This window comes from Pristis pectinata, chromosome 7 (assembly GCF_009764475.1).
Source record: "Pristis pectinata isolate sPriPec2 chromosome 7, sPriPec2.1.pri, whole genome shotgun sequence".
In the NCBI taxonomy this organism is placed as follows: domain Eukaryota; kingdom Metazoa; phylum Chordata; class Chondrichthyes; order Rhinopristiformes; family Pristidae; genus Pristis; species Pristis pectinata.
The window spans coordinates 8,191,479-8,206,965 of NC_067411.1; the positions used below are offsets into that span (position 1 = coordinate 8,191,479).

General features: G+C 44.6%; 1 protein-coding gene across 3 annotated transcripts in view; it reads left to right on the forward strand.

Annotated features, from left to right (window-relative positions):
- Window positions 1–15,487, forward strand: part of palld (palladin, cytoskeletal associated protein) — a 262,041-nt gene that overhangs the window by 128,735 nt on the left and 117,819 nt on the right. The window contains exon 1 of one of the 3 annotated variants that reach the window (XM_052019758.1): window positions 12,627–12,746. The exons of the other annotated variants lie outside the window; for them this stretch is intronic. The gene's annotated coding sequence lies outside the window, so the exon portion shown is untranslated. Of the gene's footprint in view, window positions 1–12,626; window positions 12,747–15,487 lie in introns of those variants that run through there. 3 annotated transcript variants of the gene reach the window in all.

Below are 15,487 nucleotides of genomic sequence, written 5' to 3' on the forward strand. Positions count from 1 at the left end.
CTTACTGAACAGGGGGTTGCATAGCCTGGATGGGTGAAATATCCTCCTCCAGCTTGGCTAATTCCTGGGCTGAAAGAGTTGTCCCATCTCAAGGAGTTAGATCTATGGTCTTTGGAGTATAGAAGAATGAGCGGTGATCTTATTGATATATATGAGATCCTTCAGGAGGCATGTTGAGATGTTCACCAGGATGCTGCCCGGATTAGAGAGTATTAGCTATAAGGAGAGGCTGAACAAACTTGGGTTGTTTTCTCTCGAGCGTTGGACGCTGGGGGAAGACCTGATAGAAGTTTATAAACTATGAGAGGCATCGATAGGGTAGACAGTCAGAATCTTTTTTCCAGGGTAGAAATGTCAAATACTAGAGAACATAGCTTTAAGGTGAGGGGGGGGAAAGTTTAAAGTTTTTTGCAGAGAGGTAGGTGCCTGCAACGTGTTGCCAGGGATAGTGGTGGAAGCAGATGCGGTAGTAATGTTTAAGAGGTATTTAGACAGACACATGAACATGCAGGGAATGGACAGATATGGGTCATGTGCAGGCAGATGGAAATAGTTTAATTTAGTATCATGGTCGGCACAGACATCATTGGCCAAAGGGCCTGTTCCTGTGCTCTACTGTTCTATGTTCTATGTTTCTGCTAGTGGGAGAACCTCAAATGATGGGACATAGTTACAAGATTTAGAACTGAGATTTGTAAGAACATCTCGCACAGGGTGATGAATCTCAAATTGTCTACTGCAGAGGATTGTGGAGGCTGGAAATACTTAAAGAGGAAGTAGATAAATATTTCAAAGATACTTTCCATCGGTATTTGCAAAGAAAACAGACTTTGTCGTTGGAGGGTTCAGTGAAGGAGAAGGAGAAATTCTAATGCAAGTTCCATAAATAACGAGGAGGTACTCAATGTTTTAGAGGTGAATAAATCCCCTGGGCCGGGTGAAATTTATCCCAGGCTGCTATGAGGCACAAGGGAATAGATTGCTGGGGCTCCGGTTGAGATTTTTAAATCTTCGCTGGACACAGGTGAGATACCAGCTGACTGGAGGATGGTGCATGTGGTGTCCCTTTTCAAGAAGGGCAGCAGGGAAAAGCCTGATAATTACAGACCTGTGAGCCTAACATCAGTGGCAGGGAAATTATTCGAAAAAAAATTCTGTAGGACAGGATTAATGATCACTTGGAAGGGCAGGGACTAATCACAGATCCCCACAGGCAGATCCTGTCTGATCAATCTGATTCCATTTTTTGAAGAGGTAACAAAGTTTATCGATGTGGGCAGTGTAGTAGATGTGGTTTACATGGACCTCACATGGAAGACTTGTCCAAAAGGTTAGGGCCCATGGAATCCAGGGCAAGACCTGGGTTCAAATCCGGCCACTGTCTGTAAGGGGTTTGTACATTCTCCCCGTGTCTGCATGGGTTTCCTCCAGGTGCTCTGGTTTCCTCCCACATTCCAAAGACGTACGGGTTAGGAAGTTGTGGGCATGCTATGTTGGTGCCGGAAGTGTGGCGACACTTGCGGACTGCCCCCAGAACACTCTGTGCAAAAGATGCATTTCACTGTGTGTTTCGATGTACATGTGACTAATAAAGAAATCTTATCTTATCTAAGATGGTAAATAAGATCCATGATTGGTATGGCAGAGGGTTGCTTTCGTGATTGGATGTTTGTGATTAGCAGTGTTCCACAGGATGCTGGAACTCTTGCTGTTTGTAATACACATAAATGATTTTGATGTGGATTCAGAAGGTATGATCAGTAAGTTAGCAGATGACACAGAAATTGGTGGAGTTGTTGATAATGTGGAAGGTAGCCTTAGGCTGCAGAGAGATGTGTTGGTGAAATAGGCTGAAAAATGGCAGGTAGAGTTTAACGTGAGGTGATACATTTTGGGGAGTATCAATGAGGCTAGGACATACACTATGAATGGCAGGGTCCTTGGGAGTATTGAGGAACAGAGGAACTTAGTGTACAAGTTCAAAGATCCTTGAGGATGGCAATGTGGATAGATAACATGGTTATGAAGGCATATGGCCTTCATTAGTCAGGGTATTAAATACAAAAAATACAAGAACTTTGTAAAGCATTGGTCAGACCTCAGCTGGAGTATTGCACACAGATCTGGTCACCACATTAGAGGAAGAATGTGATATCACTGGTGCAGAGCCTACCTCTGCTATTTTCTTGTGTTCTGTAGCCTCAGTTCTGTTCAATATTTCAAGAAATGTCACGAAGGAGAGAGGCATCTTCGATAAGTGAAGAGGTGTAGAGGGCCAGTTTTGGCACTTGAAGGAAATTCCGCAGAAGGGACAAGGGTCCAGCACTGGAAGAACGGATCGCGAAAGGCTGAGGTGGAGGTGGTGGAGGTTGAGTGTGGGGTGGAGGGAGTGGGATAGCGGAGGAAGGGGCAAGAACGTGGAGGCATCTGAAATGCAGAATGATATTAAAAAAGAGCTGCTGATAAACGAGGAGTCAGTGATGGCCAACAAGCGCAGAGCTAATGACGTAGCAGCAAGTTTATGGAGACAGAAAGGTGGGAGGTTAGTGTCATGGAGTCATAGAGTCAGACAGCACAAAAACAGGCCCTTCGGCCCATCATGTCTATACCAACCGTCAAGTACCTATCTATACTAATCCTTTGCACTTGGTCTATAGCACTCTGTGCCTTGGTAATTCAAGAGCTCCTCTAAATATTTCTCAATTGTGTGAGAGTCGCTGCCTCCAGCACACCTTCAGGCAGTGAGTTCCAGATTGCAACCACCCTCTGGGTGAAAAATTCTTCCCCAGGTCCCCTTGAAACCTCTTACCCCTTATCCTAAACCTGTGCTCTCTGGTTTTAGACACCTCTGCCATGCCAAAAAGTTTCTTTCCATCTATACCCATCATAATTTTGTATACCTCTTATCACTCTATCAACTCGAGGGTTGAGAGCTTCAAGTTCCTAGGAGTGAACATCACCTATAGCCTGTCCCAGTCCAACCATGTAGACGCCACGACCAAGAAAGATCACCAGCATCTCTACTCCCTCAGGAGGCTAAAGAAATTTGGCATCTCCTTTTTGACCCTCACCAATTTTTGTCGGCACACCATAGAAAGCATCCTATCTGGATGGCATGGCAACTTGGTATGGCAACTGCTCTGCCCATGACCGCAAGAAACTGCAGAGAGTTGTGGACACAGCCCAGCACATCACAGAAACCAGCCTCCCCTCCATGGACTGTCCACACTTCTCGCTGCCTCTGTAAAACAGCCAGCATAATCAAAGACCCCACCCACCCTGGACATTCTCTCTTCTCCTCCCTCCCATCGGGCAGAAGATACAGAAGCCTGAAAGCACGTACCACCAGGCTCAAGGACAGCTTCTATCCCACTGTTATAAGACTATTGAACAGTCCCCTTGTACGATGAGATGGACTCTTGACCTCAGTCTACCTCCTTATAGCCTTGCACCTTATTGTCTGCCTGCACTGCACTTTCTCAGTAGCTGTGACACTTTATTCTGCATTCTGTTATTGTTTTCCCTTGTACTACCTCAATGCACTGTTGTAATGAATTGATCTGAACAGTATGCAAGACATGTTCTTTACTGTACCGAGGTATTTGTGACAATTATAAACCAATTTACCAACTTATCAGGTCCTATCTCAACCTCCTCCTCTCTGAGGGAAACAAACACAGCCTATCCAGTCTCTGAGGCACCCTGGTGACTCACCTAAATTAGCACAGATAGTCATATATAAATATACCAAAGCATGCATGAGGGCTTCAGCAGCAGATGGGGAGCATTAGAGTTGAGTGATGTCATGGAAGAAGATCATGAAGATGATCTATACTTCTGAGAATCACACAGCCACTTGGTTCATCGGGCCAATACAATAGTCCCACTCCTCCGTGTTGCTTCTCACGTACTAATCCAATTCTCATTTGATAGTCTTTTCTCACCGCCCGTTTTAGTCAGCATGTTCCAGATCACAGCAGCCAACTGCTTAGAGGGAATTCCCCTCAACCATCCCACTAGCTCTGAATCCTTAAATCCATCTCGCCTGCCTGCTGACCCTCCTGGCATCGTGAACACACTGAAAAGGAAACATTCATGGAGCTGAGAACAGTGGGAGAGGATCTAATGGGAATGCTCTTTCAGAAAGCTAACATGGGATTGAAGGGCCAAATAACCTCCTTCTATCCTGCTGGATTCTCCTCTGCCAGACTCTAAGACCTACAGCTGCACTCTCTTCAACTGATCTCACCCTGAAGCTTATTGCAATACAACACTTCTTTGAATAACCTTTGGCCCTCCAGCAAGGCAATCAAGTGAGGTGACAGACTACGAGGTACTGAAGCACATTGCTCCTGGTCTGGTGTGTCGGCAGCCTCTGTTGCAGGCCTCACACCAAGAGCCAGAGGGCAGTCGGATTTGAAAGGGGGAGGAGGAGAGGAAGAGAAACACCAACAACCCGCAGTCTGCAAAAAGGAAAGGCACTCCTTAAATGGATATCAGCATTTTGGCACTGAGTTAACATAGAAAAACAAAGGAGGCTGAGTCACGCTGACCTCCTGAAGCCAGGCTTTGGGGATTATCCAAAATGTTTGAATAAGACAGAGTACAGCTTCGGCTACCAAATAAGGAGCTGATGCAAACCATTTCAGAATAATAGTTTTCTCCCCACTTTCAACACAGATAGAAATGCTGCAACCCTGAAGTCATAGCTCGTCGATGGTTTCCCTCACACAGGCAGAGATGGGGGAGCTTTACTGACTTAATTTTTAACTTTGGCATTTCTTTTGCTTCTCGCTTTGAATTAAGAGCTTTTTTTTTACATCAAATTCACAGCACAGGGCGTTCAGCCCATGTGGTTCATTCTGCTCCAGATTCAGATTCAGATTAGTTTATTGTCATATACACCAGGGTGCAATGAAATTCCTTGCTCGTGTGAAGCTCAGAGTAAATAGTGTAAGCAGTACAACAATAAATATAGTGACGAACACAAAACAACAGAATGGTCTAATGATTGTCGTACAATCTGAAGTGGTGCAAAAAGAAAATACTAAAGGTACAATAATGGAAGACGGTAGAATTAAAAGTCCGAGAACATAGAACATAGAACACTACAGTACAGTACAGGCCCTTCGGCCCACAATGTTGTGCCAACATTTTATCCTGCTCTAAGATCAATCTAACCATTCCCTCCCACATAGCCCTCCATTTTTCTATCATCCATGTGGCTATGTCCCTAATGTATCTGCCTCTACCAGCATCCCTGCAGTGTTTTCCATGCACCCACCACTCTCTGTGTAAAAAATTTACCTCTGATATCGCCCCCCCGTACTTTCCTCCAATTACCCTTGTGTTAGCCATTTCTGCCCTGAGACAAAGTCTCTGGCTGTCCACTCGATCTATGCCTCTTATCATCCTGTACACCTCTATCAGTTCACCTCTCATCCTCCTTCTTTCCAAAGAGAAGAGCCCTAGCTCGCTCAATTTATCTTCATAAGACATGCTCTCCAATCCAGGCAGTATCCTTGTAAATCTCCTCTGCACCCTCTCTAAAGCTTCCACATCCTTCCTATAGTTAGGTGACCAGAACTGAACACAATATTCTACGTGTGGTCTAATGAGGGTTTCATAGAATTGCAGCATTACCTCGGAGCTTTTGAAGTCAATCTCCTAACTAATGAAGGCCAACACTCCATACGCTTTCTTAACAACCCTATCAACTTGCGCAGCAGCTTTGAGGGATCTATAGACTTGGACCCCAAGATCCCTTTGTTCCTCCACACTGCTAAGAATCCTGCCATTAACCCTGTATTCTGCCTTCAAATTCGACCGTCCAAAGTGAATCATTTCACTCTTTTCTGGGATGAACTCTACCTGCCACTTCTCAGCCCAGCTCTGCATCCTATCAATGTCCCATTGTAACCCTCGACAACCTTCTACACTATCCACAACACCACCAACCTTCATGTCATCTGCAAACTTACTAACCCACCCTTCCACTTCCTCATCCAAGTTATTTATAAATGTATATACCAGTGGCAGCACCGCCGGGAGGGGGATGTGAGAGAGGTGATTGTTTCAGAAGTCTGATAGCAGTGAGGAAGAAACTGTTCTTAAATCTGGGTGTCCAGGCTTTCAAGCTCTGTATCTTCTCCCAGAAGGTAGAAGAGAGAAAAGGGAATAGCCAGGGTGGCAGGCACCCTTGATGATATTATTTTCCCTCATGTTCATATCCAACTTCTCTTCTAGTCACCTGAGCTACAGCTTGGGAGAACAAGGTCCACGTTGTTACCATTCTCTACCCGGAGAAGGCTCTTCTGCATTACGGTTGGATTTATCATCAGTTTATGAACCTGTGCTCTGTCTCCCCACAAGGGAGTGGTTGGAATCTGGAACACACTGCCTGAGGATGTGGTGGGGGCACAGACTCTCATGGCCCGGATGGAGTGGACGTGGAGGGGATGCTTCCATCAGTAGGAGAGTCTAGGATCCAAGGGCACAGCCTCAGAATAAAGGGACGTCCCTTCAGAACTGAGATGAGGAGGAATTCCTTCAGCCAGACAGTGGTAAATCTGTGGAATTCATTGCCACAGAGGGCTGTGGAGGCCAAGTCATTGGGTGTATTTGAGGCAGAGATCGATCGGGTCTTGGTTGGTAAGGGGGTTAAGGGTTATGGGGAGAAGGCAGGAGAATGGGAGTTGAAAAGAAAAATCAGCCACGATTGAATGGCAGAGCAGACTCGATGGGCCAAATGGCCTGATCCCATTCCTAAATCTTATGGTGTTTGGATGAGCACTTGAATCACCAAGGCATAGAAAGATATGGACTAAGCGCTGGTAAATGGGATTAGTGTAGATGAGTACTCAAATGGATATGATTGGACTGAAGGCCTGTTTCTATGCAGTATGACTCATTGTGTCTAAATCCACTCTAACAGACACTTCCATATTCCTATGTGCCATTAAGTGTCATCATCCCTAATCAAAAACAGCCAAACAAAATTACAATAGAGTAGAATCAATAAACACCTGAAGTTTAAATAAAGGATAACACAATATCATAGCTAAACCATAGTCCATGTTGATTACTCACCACAAGCCCTCTAGGTATCAAACCAAATGTCCTGTTTCTGTACTGAGACTTCTATATAATTCTCTGTTATGGCAATGGTCTGGGGTTAAAGTTGATGATTTCTAACGTCCCATGCATAAGTGGGCCCTAAATGCTGATGCAAGGTTCCAACCCGAAACATCGACAATTCCTTTCCACCCACTGAGTGCTCGCTGCTCTCCAATGCTGGACCTGCTGAGTTCCTCCAGCAGAGTGGTTGCTGCTCCAGATTCAAGGATCTGCAGCCTCTTGTGTCTCCTGAATGCTGAATATTATGTTGAAATGCACACCCGCTGCCAGAATTTGAGCAGAAGCAACAGTCGATAGAATAAACCATTAGAGGCATGGACTGCAGCTGTGGTTGAACCCAGTTGTACAGTCGGACCCTTTCCCCTCACAGACCCATTGAACCCAAGCAATGTGAGTTCCAACTCTGAAGGCCTCTTTATTTTCCAAGCTGGTGTATGCACTTCAGATAGTGTGTGAACTTCAGATAATTGACTGAGAAGTGTTAGCTGTGGTTCAGTGTCACCTCAGAGCCATCCCCACTCCAGAGGCATAAGATGCACAGGCCATTCCTGGGTTACAAGCGCCTGGCTTATGGACACCACATAATATGATTGATAAGTTGGTAAATTGGTTTATTATTGGCGGCACAGTAGTGTAACGTTATTACAGCGTCAGCGACCCAGGTTCAATTCCGGCCATTGTCTGTAAGGAGTTTGTACGTTCTCCCCGTGTCTGCGTGGGCTTCTTCCCACATTTCAAAGACGTACGGGTTAGGAAGTTATGGGCATACTATGTTGGCGCCGGAAGCGTGGTGACACTTGCGGGCTGCCCCCAGAACACTCTACACAAAAGGTGCATTTCGCTATGTGTTTCGGTGTACATGTGACTAATAAAGATAACTAATTTCCTCTCCCCCTCCACTTATAAGATTTCTTTATTAGTCACATTCACATCAAAACACACAGTGAAATACATTCTTTTGCGTAGAGTGTTCTGGGGGCAGCCCAAAAGTGCCGCCACGCTTCCGGCGCCAACATAGTATGTCCACAACTTCCTAAACCATATGTCTTTGGAATGCGGGAGGAAACTGGAGCACCCAGAGGAAAGCCACACAGACACGGGGAGAACACACAAACTCCTTACAGACAGTAGCCAGAATTGATCCCGGGTCGCGGGCACTATAATAGCATTACGCTAACTGCTACACTACTGTGCCTGCACTTTCTGTAATTGTTCTTTCAAATCAGTTTTATGTACTTTTGATGCCATTCTTTACAATACTGTGGAGGTGAGGTTACCAAATCCAGTGATTTTTGTGTACTTTCCAACTTATGGACAGAATTGACTTAAGGACATCTGTAAAAACAGAACCTGTTCATTACCAGGGACAGCTTGCACTGGGGAATGTTGTACTGTCAGAAGTTCCAGAGTTACCCCTAGTGTTCTGACCAATATTTGTCTCTCACTGTTTGCAGAGACTGGTTTCCCTAGAAATTCTACTCTGCCTTAATGGATTTCCAGGGCAGTTTAAAACGACCCAGTGATTGTTGGGTTTCACGCTGTGGTAAACACAATTTTAACCACAAAGCTTTAATACAAACAGCTCAGCACAATTAAGTTGCTGAGCTGGTCAGGTCCATTTGTGTTAGTCGCAGACCGGGTGCTCCTCATCACAACATCTACACTCAGAGGTACTTCAGTGGTTGCAAAGCACTTTGAGATGAAAGAGATGTAGAAGGCCCTATATAAATGCAACATATACGCTTCACATCTTTCTCTTTTCAATATTTTTATTCATTCCAAATAGAAAATACAAAGTACATGAAACAAAAGAAAAGGCAATGTTACAAAATACATTGTATTGAATCACACTTGAAATCACAATACCTAATATTGATAAACAGAAATGATAACTAATTGATATTAATAAATTGGAATAGTTTTATTATAAAAAAAATCTAACCCCACTACCAAAACCGAAGCTGTTTGGTAAGAAAAAAGACAAAAAGAAAAACACCCTAAAGACATAATAGTTTTGACCAACATCTGTGCTTCAAGCACCAGATCAGTGGTTTTCAAAGCATCTGGATGTCACAAACCACATTAAAACCAATGAAGTGCCTTTGAAGATAAGGTATTTATTTTATTTATTAGTCACATGTACATCAAAACACACAGTGAAATGCATCTTTCTGCGTTACTGAGGATGTGCTGGGGGGCAGCCTGCAAGTGTCACCACGCTTCCGGCACCAACATAGCATGCCCACAGCTCCCAACCTGTACGTCTTTGGAACGTGGGAGGAAACCAGAGCGCCCGGAGGAAACCCACGCACTAACATTGTAAATTTAACCCATTTGTACTGATTGCATCTGTCACTTTATCATTATGTTCCACTAGCCAACTTCCACCTGTGTCCACCAGCCCCAGGCTCCATCACCTACACTGGCTCCTGATCTAAAAATCTCATCCTTGTTTTCCAAGATATCCAAACTCCAGGACTCTTGTGCAGGTTATGCAGCCTTGAATTTAATTGTCCCATCATTTCATGTCTTCACATACTGAGACCCTAAGCTCTAGCATTCCTTCCCTAAACCTGTCTGCCTCCCTCCCTCTCAGACATTCTTTGACCAAGCCTTTGGTCATCAAAACTAACATCTCCCAATGAGGGTCAGTCTCAAATTTTGCTTGCAAGGGTTTGAGGAAGGTGGGACAACCAGGAACACAAGCCCTCTGATAAACGTCACAAATCAGTGACATCACCGGTGTACTTACATACATTTCCAATAACATTCCTGCAAAATCCTACATTCCTGCACAAATCACTGCTTGGTTGATAACTTTCCTGTGAAGAATTTTATTCTATTAAAAGCATCATATAATTTCAACTCATTGCTTTGTGGGTTTGGTGACACAGTGTTTATATTTGCAGATTTTTGGTTTGATTGGAATACATTATTGTTCCAATATTGCCTTGAAAAGATGATTTTTACACAGTGGCGTAGTTAGTACAGATACTGTCTCACACCGCTAGTGACCCAGGTTCAATCCTGACCCGGGGCACTGTCTGTGTGGAGTTTGCACATTCTCCTCGTGACTGCCTGGGTTTCCTCCGGGTGCTCCGGTTTCCTCCCACATCCCAAAGGCATGTGGGTTGACACTGAACCACAGCTAGCACCTAATTGGCCACTGTAAATTGGCCCTAGTTTGTAGTGAGTGGGGTGGGGGGGGGGGGGTGAGTTGATGAGCATGTGGGGATTTTAAAGAAAAATGGAATCAACGTAGGATTAGTGTAAATGCAGACTCAGTGGGTTGAATGGCCTCAGTCCATACTATATCTTTCCATGACTCTCTGGCAATGTTCACTGGCCTTTAATTACCCAGACAGAGCACATATTAGAGCTTGCTGTGCACGATAAGAAAGGGTTTTCTGTCACCAGAGTGATTTCTGGGATTGGGGTTTGTGGTGTGGGATTGTAGCCTGAAGAGAGATTAAACATACTGGGCCTACACTTTCTTAAATTAGAGGTGATCTCATTGAACCACATAAAATTCTTATGGGTCTTGACAGGGTAAATGTGAAGCTGATATTTCCCCTGGTTGGGGTATCTAGAACCAAGGGTCATTGACTCAAAGTCAAAGTGGAGTTTATTGTCACATGCACAAGTCCATGTGTGCACAGGTCTAATGAAAAACTTACTTGCAGCAGAATCACAGGCACATAAGCATCAGATAAGCAGCATTCACAAGAAAAGCATAAACGTAAGTTATTCACAATTTTTACAAGAAAACGCAATTAGAACAAAAATACAAAGTCATTTTAGTGCAAAGTGGTGAACGTGGTCATCGTGTTGGTATACACTAGTGATTCGGGTTTTGCCAGTTGTCTCAAGAACCGAATTCTTGAACCGGGTGGTGTTAGACTTCAGGCTTCTGCCCGATGGTAGCTGTGAGAAGATGGCGTGGCCCGGGTCGTGGGGATCTTTGGTGATGGATATTGCCTTCTTGAGGCAGCACCTCCTGTAGATACTACCGATGGTGGGGAGGGATGTGCCCGTGATGTATTGAGCAGAGTCCACGACTCTCTGCAGCCTCTTACATTCCTGTGCATTGAAATTGCCGTACCAGACCATGATGCAACCAGTCAGGATACTTTCAACAGTACATCTGTAGAAGTTTGTTTGAGTGTTCGATGACAAGCCAAAGCTCCTTAACTTCCTAAGAAAGTAAAGATGCTGGCGCACCTTCCTTGTGATTGCATCTATGTGCTTGGCCCAGAACAGGTCAGGTCATCTGATATGTTAGCACCCAAGAATTTAAAGGACTGAGATGGGAAGAAACTTCTTCACCCAGAGGGTAGTGGATCTTTGGAATTCTCTTTCCAAATGCCTATGGAGGCTCAGATGCTTAGTAAATTCAAGATGGATAGATCAGTAGATTTCTCAATATAAGAGAGAATAGTTTAAGATTTTTAAGATATCTTTGTTAGTCATGTGTACATTGAAACACACAGTGAAATACATCTTTTGCACAAAGTGTTCTGGGGGGCAGCCCACAGGTGTCGCCACGCTTCTGGCGCCAACATAGCATGCCCACATGGGTCAGTGCAGTAAAAGTTTAGCCATGATTTTATGGAATGTTGGAACAGGCACAAGAGACCAAATAGCCCAGTCCTGCTTCTGTTTCTTTGGTTCGTAGATTCTTGAGGTTCAAGAGGCTCAGGGGCAAGCTGATAGAAGAATATAAGAGGCACAAGGTTGGGTAGATAGTCTTTCTCCCAGGCCAGAAATGTCAAATACTAAGGGCATAAGTTTAAGGTGAGAGGGGGAAAGTTTAAAGAGATTTTAAGGAAATTAAAGGAGACTTACATTTTTTTTTACACAGAGAGTGGTGGGTGCCTGGAACACACTGCCAGGGGTGGTGGTGGAAGCAGATACGAGAGAAATGTTTAAATGCATTTGGACAGGCGCATGAACATGCAGTGAATGTAGATCATGTGCAGGCAAATGGGATTAGTTTAAATTGGCATCATGGCCAGCACAGACAATGTGGGCCAAAGGGCCTGTTCCTTTGCTGTACTGTTCTATGTTCTATCATCTATTAATGTGGCTTCCAGTGGGGGAGGAGGAGAGTTTGGTGAAAAGTAATGAAGTTGACCTGTCACCTATCAACGTCTGGGAGTGCACTCAGTCAAGTCGAGCTTATTGTCATGTGCACAAGTGCAGTGAAGTACAGGTCCAATGGAAAACTTGCTTGCAGCGGCACCACATGACATAACTTTTCAGTCAACGCACAGAACATAAATTATACCAAAATTATGCAAGACATTGAAGCAAAAGACTGCTTTTCCTGAACACCTTTATGGTGTAACAGCTGCAATCCATGCATGTTTTGTGTGCTTTTATTTTGAAGTGACTCAGTGGACCTAGGCTGGAGAATCACTGAGTCATGAGGCGGGATCCTGTCAATCCCTGACTGGGCTGTATATATTGTCGGATATCTGTTGGACTTGCTGCATTTGGCTGCAATGTCTCAGTGCTGCTCTGACTACATTTTAAACTATCCTTTTATGAGTGCCTGTGTGGACATCTAAGTGTCACGCATGCGAGACTGCTGAGAAGTTGGTAAAGAGGTAAGGAGTTCCTTTTTTGCTGAGTCTTTCTTTCTTTTTTACTTTGAAGCCTTTATGCATTTTTTGGCAACTGTAGTTTAGAATACTCTGTGGAGACGTGTGAGGATTCTGGTTAACCTCCCGGGCTTGGGACGCTGATCCAATTTTCAACATGCCCCTACTAGGTCATTTTAAAGTAGTGGAATGTGGGTGTTGTGTGACTGCAGTTATACTGTCAACGTAAGGGTGAAATCAGGAAAGTGGCACTCATTAGATCACTTTGGGCTACTTTTGAAGTGTGGTCATTGTTGTAACGAGACAGCCAATTTGTACACAGCAAGCTCCCACAAGCACTAAACTGATAAAGACCAGATAATCTACTTTTAAGGTATTTGATTAAGGAATAAATATCAATGAGGACACCTCTCATCCTTCTCTAAAATATTTCCGTAAGTCTTTCATGTCCACCTGAGAGCAGACCTTCTGTTTAGGGTCTCATCTCTGACAGTGCAGCACTCCTTTGGTACTGCACTGGAGTTTTGTCAGCCTGGGATTGTATGATCAAGATTCTGGAGGGGTTCCTAAACCCGATGATTTCTGACTCAGATGGAGAGAGCCCTGCCAACTAGTGTATAAAACGTCCATGCAGAGTTTGCATGTCTATATCTAAAGGAAGACCCCGATACTTCAAACTTGTGTGCAGGACCCTCTGATGATCATTGACACAGGCCATACCACCCAAGTGGTCTATGCTAAACTCTGATGCTCTGCCCAAAACTTCTCCACTCAACCTTCATTTAATCCCAGTACTAGGGCACACAGGCATGAGTTTGCTGAGAAAGCAACCTAATAGTGTTAGTTACGTGCTCCTAGTATATTCTGTACAAAAGGCAAGAAAAGTTGAATATAAATGCACTTTAGGAGTTGATTGACAAATGACAAAGAAGCTTGTCTGTGTGCTTCGACTGAGTACACAGCAATTCTTTTCAGTCTCAGGACCAGACTTCTTTTCGGTGATTTGTTCTCTGTTTTTCTTTATTTTAAAAAGAAACCCTTTCTCCATCCTTTCCCTCCCAAACACCACTCAGACTTGTGAAAGGAAATGAGCCCCAGACCCTTTTCTACTGAGGTTAGTTTTGTCACGCAGCAAGTATTGGCAACCATACGAGACAAGCAACGTACCTTGGTCCCAGAAGACCGCCAGTGTTGTCATGGTAGCAGACAAGGTAGAATTTATGTTTTTTCTTTAAATCAATATAAGGGGGATGTGACCATTCTCGGTGCTAAATCCCAGATCGGATCTAATAACAAAAACTGTACAAACAAGGGAATTCTGCTTGGAAATGTTTTAAGAGCTTAATTTCAATTCATGCCATCCTTAAGCATAAATCTTGATAATGTCTGACCTTTGTTTAAAAAAACAGGGCACCTGGCATATTTTGTTCATGTAACACACAAAAAGCTGGAGGAACTCAGCAGGTCAGGCTGCATCTAACGTCGACTGTCCATTTCCCTCCACAGATGCTGCCTGACCCGCTGAGTTCCTCCAGCTTTTCATGAGTCACTCTGGATTCCACCATCTGCAGTCCCTCGTGTCCAATTTTTGTTTGCTGTTCATTTTAAATCTATTCCCGGTGTAGTGACATTCTGTTAAAGGGCAGCACATTGATGTAACTAGTAGAACCTCTGCCTAGACACCAGAGTTCAGTCCTGACCTCGGGTGCTGTCTATGTGGAGTCTGCACATTCACACTGTGACTGCGTGGGTTTCCTCCGGGTGCTCCGGTTTCCTCCCACATTCCAAAGATATGCAGGTTGGTGGGTTAATTGGCTGCTTCAAATTGTCCCTTAGCGTGTAGGTGAGTGGTAGAATCATAGGGGAGTTGATGAGAATGTGGAGAGAATAAAACACCAGATTAATGTAGGATGAGTGTAAAATGGATGGCTGATGGTTGGTGCAGACTCAGTGGGCCGCACGTCTTTGGAATGTGGGAGGAAACCAGAGAACTCAGAGGAGCCCCATGTAGTCACAGAGAGAACGTGCAAACTCCACACAGACAGCACCCAAGGTCAGGATTGAACCCAGGCGCAATTGTGAGGCAGTAGCTCTACTGACTGCACCACTGTGGCACCCCAGATCAATTCTTTCAAACTCGCAATAGATCATTGATAAAGCTAAGAAGGTACTCAAGTTCAGAACAACTATTTCCTGTGAACCTCTCAACATCCCATAATTGGGGGCCACCACTTGAAATATAAGTAGTGTGGATAGAATCATAGAGCAATTTAGCACGGATACAGGCCCTTCGGCCCAACCAGTCCATGCCGACCACGGTGCCCACCCGGCTAGTCCCAATTTCCTGCGTTCGGCCCATACTCCTCCAGGCCCCTCCCCTCCATGTACCTCTCCAAGTGCTTCTTAAATGATACTGTTGTACCTGCCTCACCCACTTCCTCTGGCAGCTCGTTCCATATACTCACCACCCGCTGCGTGGAAAAAGTTGCCCCTCGGGTCCTTTTAAATAGCCCACTGGTCGGGCAGCATCCGTGAACAATGAGCCAACATTGGCGTTTCAAGTCGCTGACCTCTCATTGGAGGTCTGCTCATAAGTTGCACATTGCTTTCACTGATTCTAAAGCAGTCTGCAGGCAGACAGGAACTGCAAGCTCAGATCAGAGCTCCCTGTCTGTTTCTCTCACTAACTGGCTGCAGTGCTTTCTGGAATATCTATCAAGTACGAGGAGAGTGTTCTTGTGCAAACA